The sequence below is a fragment of the Prinia subflava genome, chromosome 8 (assembly GCF_021018805.1).
Source record: "Prinia subflava isolate CZ2003 ecotype Zambia chromosome 8, Cam_Psub_1.2, whole genome shotgun sequence".
Classification (NCBI taxonomy): Eukaryota; Metazoa; Chordata; class Aves; order Passeriformes; family Cisticolidae; genus Prinia; species Prinia subflava.
Genome location: NC_086254.1, coordinates 21,139,971 through 21,156,437, shown reverse-complemented (window position 1 = coordinate 21,156,437; position 16,467 = coordinate 21,139,971).

The window sequence follows — 16,467 nt, the reverse complement described above, 5'->3', positions numbered from 1 at the left end:
TTTGCCTGGAAGGACACATGCAGCAGTGCCCAGCAGCTCTCTTACCTTCCCTTGGAGTTTCTCGCCCCCCTCCAAGGCCATGTGAATGATCATGTTCTCTTGCAGAAAACACTGGTCCATGCCATCAGAGGCTCCCTGATTCTCTTCCCTCTCTCTGAGCACCTTTACAAGCAGCCTGGTCTTCAACACCATCTTGGCACAGGCCTTCTTGAGCTGGGGCAGGCTGCAGTCCGTCCTCAGGGCTTTCTCCATGTGGGCCATGAACGTTTGCAGGCCTTTGTCTGGCTCTTGCAAGGGCTGGTGATGATGGGCCGTGGTTTCCAAGAGTTCTTTTAGAACTGGCGCAGGGTCTGGACTTTGGGGAATCCCCCGTTTATTGAGGAGCACGGAGTCGTCCACCTCTTTCTTGTCAGGGATGACAAAGGTGTGCTTGCCTAGAGAGGAATGCTCCTCTTCCTCCGTGGCCCTTCCTCTGCTGCTCACAGCAGAGTGGCTCTGAACCAGTGGGTCAGAGAGAAAATCCAGGTTCCTGTTGAGACCGTGCTCAGCTCCAGGCTTTCGCTCCACTTTCACAGGTCTCCAAACCTGGGGGAAAGGCTGATTATGTCCAACCCAATCCTTGCTGTCCTCCTTCTTGTGCCGTTTGTGTGTCCTGAGGTATTTCTTCCTGGGAGTTGGAACATCCTCCTCATCTCTGTGGTGTCCAGTGATAGAGGCATGGTCAGAAGGGTGGAATACACCAGCTCCATGCGAGGGCTTTAATCCTTGCCAAAACAAACGTGACTTCCTCTCTCCTCGATCCCAGCTTGAGGGTGTCTTTTCCTCCACATCCTTCAGCTTGGCAGGCTGGGGCTGGTGTGGGACAACACTTTTCACGGTCTTCATGCTTTTAGACCTGTGCAGCTTCTTCTTCAGCTTGGCCCTCAGCTCATCAATGCTTCTTTTGCCTTTGTGTCCCACGAGGTGCTGAGAGGGATAGGAATTTGCTCTGGAATTGTCCAGGCTGCTGACATCACCCTCAGTGCTCAGGGTCAGGGCAACCGAAAGCGTTACAGTTCCGTGATCTCCCAGTGAGGACTCCTTAGGTTTGAGGCTCAACACTGGGCTGGGATTCAGCTCTCTGCGTTGTTCCATGTCTGCTATTTCTCCTCGTGTCTGTACTAGAGTTGTGTCAGCTGGAGAACACCAAGAGAGCAGATGAGTGGCTCAGCACAAACACAGGCTGAGAGATTACAAGTGGCCGATTTGAGCTCCCCCCAGCCCCTCGGGACACCAACCGCACTGCGGGGCGCTGCTGCTGCACAGCCTCTGGCAGAGGAACTGGATGGTCCTGCAGGGGCTCTCGTGGCGGGGACGCTCCTGGCACAGGCAGCAGGCCACCTCCTTGGGCACTTGGCTACAGAGACAAGAGGGCATTATTGGAGGAGCACCCGGCCACCCAATCCATGCCTCCAGGCCCAACTCAGGGAACACACGGATACCACGCATGGGGGTTGTGCTTCCCTGTGTGCCACAGCTCTGGGAAAGTCCCCTCACTCCCAATGCAAAACATGAAGAAGGAGATTTTATCCATGACCATCTGACACAGAAATGCACCCAGCTGGAGTTCACACTCTGCCTGGGGTTTAAACTTTGAGAAACCTGCAGCAAGTCACCTGAAAGGTGAAATTCTGCCTCTGGGCTGGAGAGTTTTGGCACATTCCCAGAAAGAACCGACAAACCTTGAGCAAAGTGGGCTTGCCCTGGTTTTGTGGCACCCAGATTTGTTTCCCAAGCAGAGCCCTTGTCCCAGCACTCAGCGCCTGCTGGCAGCTGGGGCTCAGTCCCACACACTCACAGAGTTTCCAAGCTCAGTGTGGTCTGCAGGAGCAGCAGCAGTGTCTGTGGACTCACTTGGGTGGCACTCAGGTCTCTGCAAGCATTGGAAAGATCTCAGTCAATTCTCCGCAGACATTGCCAGAATTCTGCCCTGAGAGCAAGCCCAGGGCCCTGCTGGCCGTGGTGCTGTTGGCAGAGGCATCCACTTGTGCCTGATCCAAGAGAAGCCGTTCTGGAGCCCAGCTCCTCTCTGCCTTGCCCTGCTCTAGACCAGGCCGCCGGAATCTGGAGGGCAATGCTACAGCTCTCGTGGCAGACAGGTGCCACCAGAAAGGATTGCCCCTCTCCCAGCCTGCCTGCTGCTCTCCCCTAAGGGCAGCTGCAGTCCCTGAAGGAGGCAGGAGCCTCGAGCTGCTGCCAGGAGTGCTGCAGCAGGAGCGCAGTTCATTCCCAGAGCTCTGCGGCCACTGCACGGCCCCAGACCTGGATGACTCTCGTCCCTGCAAGTTTGTGTCCCAGTTCCTGGCTGGCTTTGCAGCTGGGGACACAGCGGCACTGCTTGGCCTTTGCCTTGCTCTGCTGGAGCCAGGGCTCCTTGTGTCTCCAGCAGACTCAGGCCGGCCAAGAGGGAGATTTGCTCCTGCACCTCTGCTGCTTTCCTGAGAACAGGACACTCAAGAGAGACACAGATCTCTGCTGATGTGCCAAAGGAGCCAATACTTACAGAGAGCTCACCGAGGGCAGCTTGAAGAAGGCAGCGTCGGCAATGACAGCCAGCGGGTTATGGCTGAGGATCCTGAGAAACAACACAGCTCTGTCAGGGCTGATGGCAAGGACGTGAGCTGGGTGTGCTGGGCAGGCACGTGGGAATGGCCTGGCCACTTTGAAGGAAGCCTTGCAGGAGACAGGCAGGGCAGGGGAAAGGGCCTTTCCAGCTGCACACTCCTGGTGCTCCCTGGCTCACATCCTCAGGCACAATCAGGACCTTCCAGACGGCAAAGCTGCTCTTGCCACTGACCCTGCAGAGATTCCCCCTGCCCTGACTCCTTTAGCCCTGGTGCCACTTACAGCTCCTGGAGAAACTGCATCCCATGCCAGGCCTGGAAAGTGCCACTGCGGATCCACGTGAGGCCATTCCCAGAGAGGTTTCTGGGGAAAGAGGAGGTCACACAAAGGAATCAGGCCTATCCGACAGGAAGAGGGGGCAAAGCGGGACCCCTTTGAAGGAAAGGTCCAAATCCAAGGTGGCAGAAAGAGCGTACTGCTCTTTTCTCTGTGTTTGTAAACTGCCCAGGACGGGAACTGAAGGGCACAAGTGCTGACTCTATTTCTGTCCCAGGATGCAGCCAAGGCTGCAAGAACTGGCTGCTCTGATGTCTGCATGTGGACAGCCCTGCTGGGGTCTGTCCCCCTGGCGTGGCCATACAGTCATGGGCATTGACCTGTGCAGCTCAGCTGGGCTCTGAGCAGGGCAGATTTAGGGAGTGTTGGGAAAAGAACAGGAGCATTTTCCCACACAGGAGAGGGTCCCCTGGAAAGACTGTGCTAAAAACAGCAGAAAGGAACTTTATCACTCACAGAACCTTCAGGAAAGGCAGTGGCTCAAAAGCGCGTTCCTCAATGGACAGGATCTCATTGCAGGACAAATCCCTGTTCCGGTTAGAACAGCAAATGTCACTTCCATTTGCCCTGTGGCTTTTACTTGCCTCTGCAGCCTGCATCCCAGGAGGGACAAAGGCTAATGCTGGGCACAGCAGCAGGGCCCCAGGGAGGGGCAGGCAGGAGCCCCCCGGCATGGGCAGGGCACGGTGCTTACAGGTGCTTCAGCAGGAACAGCCCCTCCAGGGAATGGCTCTTCACTGCCCGCAGCTCATTGTCCCTGAGCACTCTGCAAGGGGACACAGGACATTGTCACAGAGGCCACTGGCCAGCAGCAAATGGGATTGTCATGGGGAAATCTCCTGCAGCAGCTTGACTGAAGCATCTCTTTGGGTCACTGCAGGCATGGTCCCCGCTCCTGGCCAGAGCCAGCACTTGCTCCTGGCCGGCTGAAGCTGGCCACAGCTTGATTCCTGGGCAGACAGACCCAGGGACGCTGCCCTGGGCTGCAAGAGAGGCGGCTCACGGCATTTCTTGCTTTGCCGGGAAGCTGCGGCGATGCACAGCCCTCCTTGCAGATCAGCCCAGCTTGGAATTCCAATGGAAACGGGTGGTGTGGGGACTGCTGCTCCAACCCCGGAGTAAAGGATGGAAAAGACCTAAACTCCTGACTTCTGAAATACTGCAGGGCACTTACAAGGTCTCAGTCCATGGGTAGTCCTTCCAGGCTTGTTTTCCAACAGCAGCAATGGAGTTGCCAGTGAAATCTCTGCAAAGAAACAAAAGACCCCGGCCCCTCTCAGGAAAAGCCATTTCCCTGCCATTGTGCTGCTGAGCTGGAAGCGGGCAGTGCCCAGCATGCCCAGCCTGGCTTCCCCCTGGTGCTGAGCTCTGGCCCCCAAAGCGGCGCTGTCTCTGGCCAGGGAGTCCCCGAGGTGTTCCACGTGGGCTTTGCAGCCCCAGGGAGCCGAGCAGGGACAGCTGCAGGGCTCTGTGGGGCGGCGGGACTCACAGGACGGAGAGGGCCCGGCGGCGGCTGGCCGGGGGCACGGTGGCCAGGCCGGCGTGGCGGCACTCCAGCCGCCCACGCCCTGGGCAGCGACAGGGCTGTGGGCACAGCTTCTTGGTCACTCCTGGCGAGGGGGCCACTGCCAGCAGCAGGGCCAGCAGGAGCAGAGCGCGCACAAGACGCGTCACCAGGTCCATGGCGAGGCAGGACTGGCTGCAGACACCTGGGACGCAGAGCTGATGTGGAGCTCTGCCAGTTGCTGTGTCACAGTGGTGCCGCCAATGTCACAGTGCTCCATCCCATGTCACTGTAGCAACGTCACCGTGGTGGTGACTGACATCAGCGCTTGCAGCAAACCGGAGTTCAGGCAATGCTGTCACCAAATGCCTCTGGCTCAGAGCCATCCATCTGCCAAATCATGGAATGGATAAGGGGCCTTAAGGACGAGCCCGTTCCAGCCCCCTGCCATGGGCAGGGACACCCTCGACTGTCCCAGGTTGCTCCAAGCCCTGTCCTGCCTGGCCTCAGACTCTTCCAGGGATGGGGCAGCCACAGCTGCTGTGGGCATTGTGTGCCAGGCCCTGCCCACCCTCCCAGGGAAGAATTTCTCCCAACACACGATCTGACCCTGCTCTCTGTCTCTGTGAAGCCATTCCCATTTGTATTGGGGTTTTGTGGGCAGCTTTTGCTATGGGTTTGTGGCTAGAGGTGCCGTTGAACTTTCTTTTCCTTCTCATTATCCTGCTCTGAGTTTGTTGGTAATAAATGTAATTAATATCCCCAAGTTGTGTCTGTTGTGTCCGTGACGGTGTTCGGTGAGGGATGTCTCCCTGCCTTTCTGTAAACTCACGAGCCCTTCGGTGTCTTTTCTCTCCGCTGTCCCCTTGCACAGGGCGGGGACAGCGCCGTTGGTGGCACCCGGCACAGGCAGGGCCAAAGCCCCGCCTGGCGCTGGGAGAGCGAGGGGGGATTCCCGAAAGGCCGAGCTGGGAATGCCCGCCGGGAGAGCCTGAGGGAGGCGCAGCGCCAATGGCGGGAAGCGCGGGCAGCCTGAGGGCCGGCGGCTCCGCCTCAGCGCCGGCAGCAGCAGCGGCGGCGGCCGGGTCCAGGCCGCTGCAAGCGCCGCTGCAGCCAAGCCCGTGAGGGGAAGGTCTCCGGCACCGGGCTCTGCAGGCGGCAGCGGCGGGACACGGGTGGCAGAGCTCCCGCCGCGGCCCGAGCGCCTTATTAGCGCCGGCAGAGACCGAGGGGCAGCTCCGCCTCAGCGCGGCGGCAGCAGCGACCCCCGGCCTGAGGAGAAACGCGCGGCCGAACAGCTTGGGCCAAGGTGGCCTCCACTCGTGGGCAAAGAGTCGTGGAGTCGCAGAGTCACTGCCCATGGAAAACACCTGCGGGTTCAGCCAGTCCATCCTGTGCCCGATCTCCATTTTGGCAGCCAGGCCACAGCTCTCAGTGCAATCCCCAAGCCCTTCGCTGGGCACCTCCAGGCATGGGGAGTCCACCAGCTCCTTGGGCAGCCTCTTCCATGGCCTGACCACCCTTTCCAAGAAGAAATTCCTCCCTGATATCTGTGTTGTTCGTCTCACAAACCAGACGCTATTTTAAGGCCGTTCTGAGCCATAATAGTCAAAGGTGCATTTCATGCATGTGCATTACAACTCCTTGAGAAGATGATTCTTCTCAATGCCAGCAGCCCTTCAGCAGGAGGTACAACAATGCACCCATCAGCCTGGGAGCCAGGCGGCTGTGAGGGAGAGCAAAGGGAAGGAGGAGGAGAGGGAAACCTCAGGGGTGCCAAGGGGACAGTGCTGCTTGTGCAGCTCCAAGCCAGCACCACAGCGACACCAGTGCCATGGCCTCTTCCGCAAGAGGACACCGGCCATTCCCCTTCCACCCACCACCCAGAGCTCCTGTGGATCTTGGAAAGACCCCCAACACTGGAGGCATGAGAGAAGCGCATAGGGAAGAGACATCCTTGCTGGAAACAAGCAGGAATGCTGACAGTTTCCTCCTCCAAAGAGTTTGGTTTTGTTCTCATCTGTTTCCCAGATGAGAATCCAACTGTGCTTTCCATTGTTCAGTGAGCCAGAGCCAGAAAGTGGCCCATAGTGACCCAGAGGGAGCCCGTGCAGTTCTTGGGCTGCTGGCAGTGCCAGAGCCAGGCAGGGGCACCTGGGTAGGCAGAGGTAACGGGGAAATGGAAACAGGTCCCTGCTCAGGGCAGCAGGGGAATCCCCTCCTGGCCCAGCTCACCTTCCCAGCTCCCTCTACACAACACGGTGGAGGCTCTGGGCCTCTGGGGCCGGCAGAATCCCAGTGTGGACAAAGGTCCATGTACGGTGGAGGGGCTGCCCAGGGTGAGTCAGTCCAGCCACGCTGGTTGAGAGGCTCCCTGGGGACGCTGTTCTGAGGGGCAGAGGAATGCAGGGAGCCTTGACACTCTGCAAGGAGAAACCCTTGAAGGCGAAGGCAGGAACAGGCCATGCCCGTGTGCCCAAAGACCAGCTGGTGAGGAAGCAGAGTGCCTGAGCAGGAAGCTTTGGCTGGGACTCGGGGAAACACAGAATTTACAAATTTCAGAGAAGGGCAGCACTGCAGGAGGATGGAAAAGATGTCTTTCGGGCATGCAGGGTGAAAGGCAGAATAGCAAAGGCCCAGCTGGAAGTGAATTTGGCCAATGCCATAAGGAAGAGCAGAAACTACTTTTACAAATACATCAGCAACACCAGGAGGAACGAGGGCAATCTTGGTTCTTTTTACTGAATGCAGGCAGAACCATTGCCACAGGGGATGAGGAGAAGGCTGACGTGCTGATGCTTTGTCTGGGTGTCCCGAGCTCGTGGCCGCCCCCAGCACACTCCGGCCTTCCCTCAGTGTGACAGAAAGAAAAGAACAGGCAAGGGAAAAGCATCCAAGCAAATAACAACAGTTTATTGAAATATTAACAAGTTATACTACATACTAATAATTGCTGCATTGGAAGCCAAGGAAACAGCTTCCAAATACAGCCTCAGAAGTTCCTTGACTAAAATGGGAGGGGAAGAACTCTTGGCATCCCATTAACTTCTTCTTGCAAGTCTTCCACCTGACCTGTTCACACTGTGTCTCTTCCTGAGATGCTCTGAGTTTCATAGGCAAACTTGATGCGTCGAAGCCACAGCAACTCAGAGCTTCTGAACAGGGAACAGCACTGGGAAACGCCATGGTTGGTGTTGGAACAGAGGCCACAAGGGGAGCAGCCCCCTGCCCATTTCTGCTCTAAACTCTGTGCCTTGTTGTTATCCTTCCTCCCTCTCTGTGTCAGTTTTACAAAGAACCTGAAAAAAACACAAAGGGAAAATAGGGAGAAAAAGAGAAGGCAGCTGGTGATAGAGTCTGTGGGTAGCAGGGCTGCCTTGCTCTGCTTTGGCTGGGCAGCAGCTGCTGGAGGAGTCAGGAAGTGACATTTCCAGCTCCCATCCCAATGGAGTGTGCAGGGTAAATGGGGAGAAAAAGGCTTCTGGGCATCTCATCCCCAGAGGTCCCTGCTCCCATCCAAAAGCAGTGAAGTTTGGCCATGGAGAGTGGCAGCAGGTGCCAGCACCTCTCCCTGCTCGGCGCTTGTGTCAGCAGAGCCTAAGGAAGATGGGGAGCCCAAGCAGGGATGGCAAATGGCTGCAATGGGGAAGGAGCCCTGGATGCAACAGGCAACTGGAGAGGATGGGAGTGAGTTCTCCACCGGCTGCTCTGGGAGGGAGAGCGGAAAAATAGGGCAGAGCCCTCAGCAGAGGAGACTGTTCTGAGAACAGAGAGGCACTGCTGGTGCTCACAGAAATTCAGGGCTGCACTGGAGCCCAAGACATCCATGCCAGCGCTGGTGTGGGAAGGGCTGGTTGGGCTGGGAGCTCCTGGCCGTGCCCAGCGCTGTCGCTCAGGAGCCCCTTTCCCGGGGCTGTCCCAAACACGATGTGTTTGAAACACAGCCTGGGGAGTCCTGGGCTGGGGCACCTGCGCGCCTGTGGGGCTCAGGGAGGAGTTTCTCTTCACAGGAAAGGCTCTTGGGTGGCACAGCAGTGGCACTGGCAGGGAGCTGTTACCTTCTCAGACACAATTTCCCGGTATGGCACGGGTTGGAATCAAGTCCACAAGATCGGGAGCGCATCTGGGGATGGAAAATGGGAGATTTGTAACTTCACTTTTCCTGTCATATTCTGCCACACACAAGAGGGCAAAAGCTCTCATTACTGTCTGACTGAAGGCAGGAGAGTAAAGCAAAGCTGGGACAACTGGGACAGAAGACAGGACAAGCTTCCCCAGGCAGGCTGAACCCTGCTGAGCTGGGTGCTGTAGAAGCTGCCACAAGCTCCAGCCTGGGGAAAGCATCTCCTGTGACAGCCGGCACATGCAGGGGCAACTGCAGTGGCACGTGGGGCTTGTCACCTGGGCACTGCAGCTACAAGACAGACAGCTGGGTGGCAAACAAGATATTGGCTTACATGGCGGACACACTCCAGTATCAGCAAAACAAAGATGAAGAAAAACAGCAAAACCACAAACGCGATCCCGTACACCACAGCCTCTAGTTTCTGTAGTGAGGAAAGGAAGAAAGATCACAGGGGTAAGGGGATTGACACTTCCGTTCTCCTTTGCCTGGAAGGACACATGCAGCAGTGCCAGCAGCTCTCTTACCTTCCCTTGGAGTTTCTCGCCCCCCTCCAAGGCCATGTGAATGATCATGTTCTCTTGCAGAAAACACTGGTCCATGCCATCAGAGGCTCCCTGGTTCTCTTCCCTCTCTCTGAGCACCTTTACAAGCAGCCTGGTCTTCAACACCATCTTGGCACAGGCCTTCTTGAGCTGGGGCAGGCTGCAGTCCGTCCTCAGGGCTTTCTCCATGTGGGCCATGAACGTTTGCAGGCCTTTGTCTGGCTCTTGCAAGGGCTGGTGATGATGGGCCGTGGTTTCCAAGAGTTCTTTTAGAACTGGCGCAGGGTCTGGACTTTGGGGAATCCCCCGTTTATTGAGGAGCACGGAGTCGTCCACCTCTTTCTTGTCAGGGATGACAAAGGTGTGCTTGCCTAGAGAGGAATGCTCCTCTTCCTCCGTGGCCCTTCCTCTGCTGCTCACAGCAGAGTGGCTCTGAACCAGTGGGTCAGAGAGAAAATCCAGGTTCCTGTTGAGACCGTGCTCAGCTCCAGGCTTTCGCTCCACTTTCACAGGTCTCCAAACCTGGGGGAAAGGCTGATTATGTCCAACCCAATCCTTGCTGTCCTCCTTCTTGTGCCGTTTGTGTGTCCTGAGGTATTTCTTCCTGGGAGTTGGAACATCCTCCTCATCTCTGTGGTGTCCAGTGATAGAGGCATGGTCAGAAGGGTTGAATACACCAGCTCCATGCGAGGGCTTTAATCCTTGCCAAAACAAACGTGACTTCCTCTCTCCTCGATCCCAGCTTGAGGGTGTCTTTTCCTCCACATCCTTCAGCTTGGCAGGCTGGGGCTGGTGTGGGACAACACTTTTCACGGTCTTCATGCTTTTAGACCTGTGCAGCTTCTTCTTCAGCTTGGCCCTCAGCTCATCAATGCTTCTTTTGCCTTTGTGTCCCACGAGGTGCTGAGAGGGATAGGAATTTGCTCTGGAATTGTCCAGGCTGCTGACATCACCCTCAGTGCTCAGGGTCAGGGCAACCGAAAGCGTTACAGTTCCGTGATCTCCCAGTGAGGACTCCTTGGGTTTGAGGCTCAACACTGGGCTGGGATTCAGCTCTCTGCGTTGTTCCATGTCTGCTATTTCTCCTCGTGTCTGTACTAGAGTTGTGTCAGCTGGAGAACACCAAGAGAGCAGATGAGTGGCTCAGCACAAACACAGGCTGAGAGATTACAAGTGGCCGATTTGAGCTCCCCCCAGCCCCTCGGGACACCAACCGCACTGCGGGGCGCTGCTGCTGCACAGCCTCTGGCAGAGGAACTGGATGGTCCTGCAGGGGCTCTCGTGGCGGGGACGCTCCTGGCACAGGCAGCAGGCCACCTCCTTGGGCACTTGGCTACAGAGACAAGAGGGCATTATTGGAGGAGCACCCAGCCACCCAATCCATGCCTCCAGGCCCAACTCAGGGAACACACGGATACCACGCATGGGGGTTGTGCTTCCCTGTGTGCCACAACTCTGGGAAAGTCCCCTCACTCCCAATGCAAAACATGAAAAAGGAGATTTTGTCCATGACCATCTGACACAGAAATGCACCCAGCTGGAGTTCACACTCTGCCTGGGGTTTAAACTTTGAGAAACCTGCAGCAAGTCACCTGAAAGGTGAAATTCTGCCTCTGGGCTGGAGAGTTTTGGCACATTCCCAGAAAGAACCGACAAACCTTGAGCAAAGTGGGCTTGCCCTGGTTTTGTGGCACCCAGATTTGTTTCCCAAGCAGAGCCCTTGTCCCAGCACTCAGTGCCTGCTGGCAGCTGGGGCTCAGTCCCACACACTCACAGAGTTTCCAAGCTCAGTGTGGTCTGCAGGAGCAGCAGCAGCGTCTGCGGACTCACTTGGGTGGCACTCAGGTCTCTGCAAGCATTGGAAAGATCTCAGTCAATTCTCCGCTGACATTGCCAGAATTCTGCCCTGAGAGCAAGCCCAGGGCCCTGCTGGCCGTGGTGCTGTTGGCAGAGGCATCCACTTGTGCCTGATCCAAGAGAAGCCGTTCTGGAGCCCAGCTCCTCTCTGCCTTGCCCTGCTCTAGACCAGGCCGCCGGAATCTGGAGGGCAATGCTACAGCTCTCGTGGCAGACAGGTGCCACCAGAAAGGATTGCCCCTCTCCCAGCCTGCCTGCTGCTCTCCCCTAAGGGCAGCTGCAGTCCCTGAAGGAGGCAGGAGCCTCGAGCTGCTGCCAGGAGTGCTGCAGCAGGAGCGCAGTTCATTCCCAGAGCTCTGCGGCCACTGCACGGCCCCAGACCTGGATGACTCTCGTCCCTGCAAGTTTGTGTCCCAGTTCCTGGCTGGCTTTGCAGCTGGGGACACAGCGACACTGCTTGGCCTTTGCCTTGCTCTGCTGGAGCCAGGGCTCCTTGTGTCTCCAGCAGACTCAGGCCGGCCAAGAGGGAGATTTGCTCCTGCACCTCTGCTGCTTTCCTGAGAACAGGACACTCAAGAGAGACACAGATCTCTGCTGATGTGCCAAAGGAGCCAATACTTACAGAGAGCTCACCGAGGGCAGCTTGAAGAAGGCAGCGTCGGCAATGACAGCCAGCGGGTTATGGCTGAGGATCCTGAGAAACAACACAGCTCTGTCAGGGCTCATGGCAAGGACGTGAGCTGGGTGTGCCGGGCAGGCACGTGGGAATGGCCTGGCCACTTTGAAGGAAGCCTTGCAGGAGACAGGCAGGGCAGGGGAAAGGGCCTTTCCAGCTGCACACTCCTGGTGCTCCCTGGCTCACATCCTCAGGCACAATCAGGACCTTCCAGACGGCAAAGCTGCTCTTGCCACTGACCCTGCAGAGGCGCTGCAGAGATTCCCCCTGCCCTGACTCCTTTAGCCCTGGTGCCACTTACAGCTCCTGGAGAAACTGCATCCCATGCCAGGCCTGGAAAGTGCCACTGCGGATCCACGTGAGGCCATTCCCAGAGAGGTTTCTGGGGAAAGAGGAGGTCACACAAAGGAATCAGGCCTATCCGACAGGAAGAGGGGGCAAAGCGGGACCCCTTTGAAGGAAAGGTCCAAATCCAAGGTGGCAGAAAGAGCGTACTGCTCTTTTCTCTGTGTTTGTAAACTGTCCAGGACGGGAACTGAAGGGCACAAGTGCTGACTCTACTTCTGTCCCAGGATGCAGCCAAGGCTGCAAGAACTGGCTGCTCTGATGTCTGCGTGTGGACAGCCCTGCTGGGGTCTGTCCCCCTGGCGTGGCCGTACAGTCATGGGCATTGACCTGTGCAGCTCAGCTGGGCTCTGAGCAGGGCAGATTTAGGGAGTGTTGGGAAAAGAACAGGAGCATTTTCCCACACAGGAGAGGGTCCCCTGGAAAGACTGTGCTAAAAACAGCAGAAAGGAACTTTATCACTCACAGAACCTTCAGGAAAGGCAGTGGCTCAAAAGCGCGTTCCTCAATGGACAGGATCTCATTGCAGGACAAATCCCTGTTCCGGTTAGAACAGCAAACGTCACTTCCATTTGCCCTGTGGCTTTTACTTGCCTCTGCAGCCTGCATCCCAGGAGGGACAAAGGCTAATGCTGGGCACAGCAGCAGGGCCCCAGGGAGGGGCAGGCAGGAGCCCCCCGGCATGGGCAGGGCACGGTGCTTACAGGTGCTTCAGCAGGAACAGCCCCTCCAGGGAATGGCTCTTCACTGCCCGCAGCTCATTGTCCCTGAGCACTCTGCAAGGGGACACAGGACATTGTCACAGAGGCCACTGGCCAGCAGCAAATGGGATTGTCATGGGGAAATCTCCTGCAGCAGCTTGACTGAAGCATCTCTTTGGGTCACTGCAGGCATGGTCCCCGCTCCTGGCCAGAGCCAGCACTTGCTCCTGGCCGGCTGAAGCTGGCCACAGCTTGATTCCTGGGCAGACAGACCCAGGGACGCTGCCCTGGGCTGCAAGAGAGGCGGCTCACGGCATTTCTTGCTTTGCCGGGAAGCTGCGGCGATGCACAGCCCTCCTTGCAGATCAGCCCAGCTTGGAATTCCAATGGAAACGGGTGGTGTGGGGACTGCTGCTCCAACCCCGGAGTAAAGGATGGAAAAGACCTAAACTCCTGACTTCTGAAATACTGCAGGGCACTTACAAGGTCTCAGTCCATGGGTAGTCCTTCCAGGCTTGTTTTCCAACAGCAGCAATGGAGTTGCCAGTGAAATCTCTGCAAAGAAACAAAAGACCCCGGCCCCTCTCAGGAAAAGCCATTTCCCTGCCATTGTGCTGCTGAGCTGGAAGCGGGCTCTGCCTGCACAAGGCCCATCGTGCCCAGCCTGGCTTCCCCCTGGTGCTGAGCTCTGGCCCCCAAAGCGGCGCTGTCTCTGGCCAGGGAGTCCCCGAGGTGTTCCACGTGGGCTTTGCAGCCCCAGGGAGCCGAGCAGGGACAGCTGCAGGGCTCTGTGGGGCGGCGGGACTCACAGGACGGAGAGGGCCCGGCGGCGGCTGGCCGGGGGCACGGTGGCCAGGCCGGCGTGGCGGCACTCCAGCCGCCCACGCCCTGGGCAGCGACAGGGCTGTGGGCACAGCTTCTTGGTCACTCCTGGCGAGCGGGCCACTGCCAGCAGCAGGGCCAGCAGGAGCAGAGCGCGCACAAGACGCGTCACCAGGTCCATGGCGAGGCAGGACTGGCTGCAGACACCTGGGACGCAGAGCTGATGTGGAGCTCTGCCAGTTGCTGTGTCACAGTGGTGCCGCCAATGTCACAGTGCTCCATCCCATGTCACTGTAGCAACGTCACCGTGGTGGTGACTGACATCAGCGCTTGCAGCAAACCGGAGTTCAGGCAATGCTGTCACCAAATGCCTCTGGCTCAGAGCCATCCATCTGCCAAATCATGGAATGGATAAGGGGCCTTAAGGACGAGCCCGTTCCAGCCCCCTGCCATGGGCAGGGACACCCTCGACTGTCCCAGGTTGCTCCAAGCCCTGTCCTGCCTGGCCTCGGACTCTTCCAGGGATGGGGCAGCCACAGCTGCTGTGGGCATTGTGTGCCAGGCCCTGCCCACCCTCCCAGGGAAGAATTTCTCCCAACACACGATCTGACCCTGCTCTCTGTCTCTGTGAAGCCATTCCCATTTGTATTGGGGATTTGTGGGCAGCTTTTGCTATGGATTTGTGGCTAGAGGTGCCGTTGAACTTTCTTTTCCTTCTCATTATCCTGCTCTGAGTTTGTTGGTAATAAATGTAATTAATATCCCCAAGTTGTGTCTGTTGTGTCCGTGACGGTGTTCGGTGAGGGATGTCTCCCTGCCTTTCTGTAAACTCACGAGCCCTTCGGTGTCTTTTCTCTCCGCTGTCCCCTTGCACAGGGCGGGGACAGCGCCGTTGGTGGCACCCGGCACAGGCAGGGCCAAAGCCCCGCCTGGCGCTGGGAGAGCGAGGGGGGATTCCCGAAAGGCCGAGCTGGGAATGCCCGCCGGGAGAGCCTGAGGGAGGCGCAGCGCCAATGGCGGGAAGCGCGGGCAGCCTGAGGGCCGGCGGCTCCGCCTCAGCGCCGGCAGCAGCAGCGGCGGCGGCGGCGGCCGGGTCCAGGCCGCTGCAAGCGCCGCTGCAGCCAAGCCCGTGAGGGGAAGGTCTCCGGCACCGGGCTCTGCAGGCGGCAGCGGCGGGACACGGGCGGCAGAGCTCCCGCCGCGGCCCGAGCGCCGCATTAGCGCCGGCAGAGACCGAGGGGCAGCTCCGCCTCAGCGCGGCGGCAGCAGCGACCCCCGGCCTGAGGAGAAACGCGCGGCCGAACAGCTTGGGCCAAGGTGGCCTCCACTCGTGGGCAAAGAGTCGTGGAGTCGCAGAGTCACTGCCCATGGAAAACACCTGCGGGTTCAGCCAGTCCATCCTGTGCCTGATCTCCATTTTGGCAGCCAGGCCACAGCTCTCAGTGCCACCTCCAAGCCCTTCGCTGGGCACCTCCAGGCATGGGGAGTCCACCAGCTCCTTGGGCAGCCTCTTCCAAGGCCTGACCACCCTTTCCAAGAAGAAATTCCTCCCTGATGTCTGTGTTGCCAGTCTCACACACCCAGAGGCTATTTTAAGGCCGATCTGAGCCATATCAGACAAAGGTGCATTTCATGCATGTGCATTACAACTCCTCGAGAAGATGATTCTTCTCAATGCCAGCAGCCCTTCAGCAGGAGGTACAACAATGCACCCATCAGCCTGGGAGCCAGGCGGCTGTGAGGGAGAGCAAAGGGAAGGAGGAGGAGGGGGAAACCTCAGGGGTGCCAAGGGGACAGTGCTGCTTGTGCAGCTCCAAGCCAGCACCACAGCGACACCAGTGCCATGGCCTCTTCCGCAAGAGGACACCGGCCATTCCCCTTCCACCCACCACCCAGAGATCTGTGGATCTGGGAAAGACCCCCAACACTTGAGGTATGAGAGAAGCGCATAGGGAAGAGACATCCTTGCTGGAAACAAGCAGGAATGTTGACAGTTTCCTCCTCCAAAGAGTTTGGTTTTGTTCTCATCTGTTTCCCAGATGAGAATCCAACTGTGCTTTCCATTGTTCAGTGAGCCAGAGCCAGAAAGTGGCCCATGGTGACCCAGAGGGAGCCCGTGCAGTTCTCTGGCTGCTGGCAGTGCCAGAGCCAGGCAGGGGCACCTGGGCTGGCAGAGGTAACGGGGAAATGGAAACAGGTCCCTGCTCAGGGCAGCAGGGGAATCCCCTCCTGGCCCAGCTCACCTTCCCAGCTCCCTCTACACAACACGGTGGAGGCTCTGGGCCTCTGGGGCTGGCACAATCACAGTGTGGACAAAGGTCCATGTACGGTGGAGGGGCTGCCCAGGGTGAGTCAGTCCAGCCACGCTGGTTGAGAGGCTCCCTGGGGACGCTGTTCTGAGGGGCAGAGGAATGCAGGGAGCCTTGACACTCTGCAAGGAGAAACCCTTGAAGGCGAAGGCAGGAACAGGCCATGCCCGTGTGCCCAAAGACCAGCTGGTGAGGAAGCAGAGTGCCTGAGCAGGAAGCTTTGGCTGGGACTTAGGGAAACATAAAATTTACAAATTTCAGAGAAGGGCAGCACTGCAGGAGGATGGAAAAGATGTCTTTCGGGCATGCAGGCTGAAAGGCAGAAAAGCAAAGGCCCAGCTGGAAGTGAATTTGGCCAATGCCATAAGGAAGACATCAAACTGCTTTTACAAATACATCAGCAACACCAGGAGGAACGAGGGCAATCTTGGTTCTTTTTACTGAATGCAGGCAGAACCATTGCCACAGGGGATGAGGAGAAGGCTGACGTGCTGATGCTTTGTCTGGGTGTCCCGAGCTCGTGGCCGCCCCCAGCACACTCCGGCCTTCCCTCAGTGTGACAGAAAGAAAAGAACAGGCAAGGAAAAAGCATCCAAGCAAATAACAACAGTTTATTGAAATATTAACAAGTTATACTACATACTA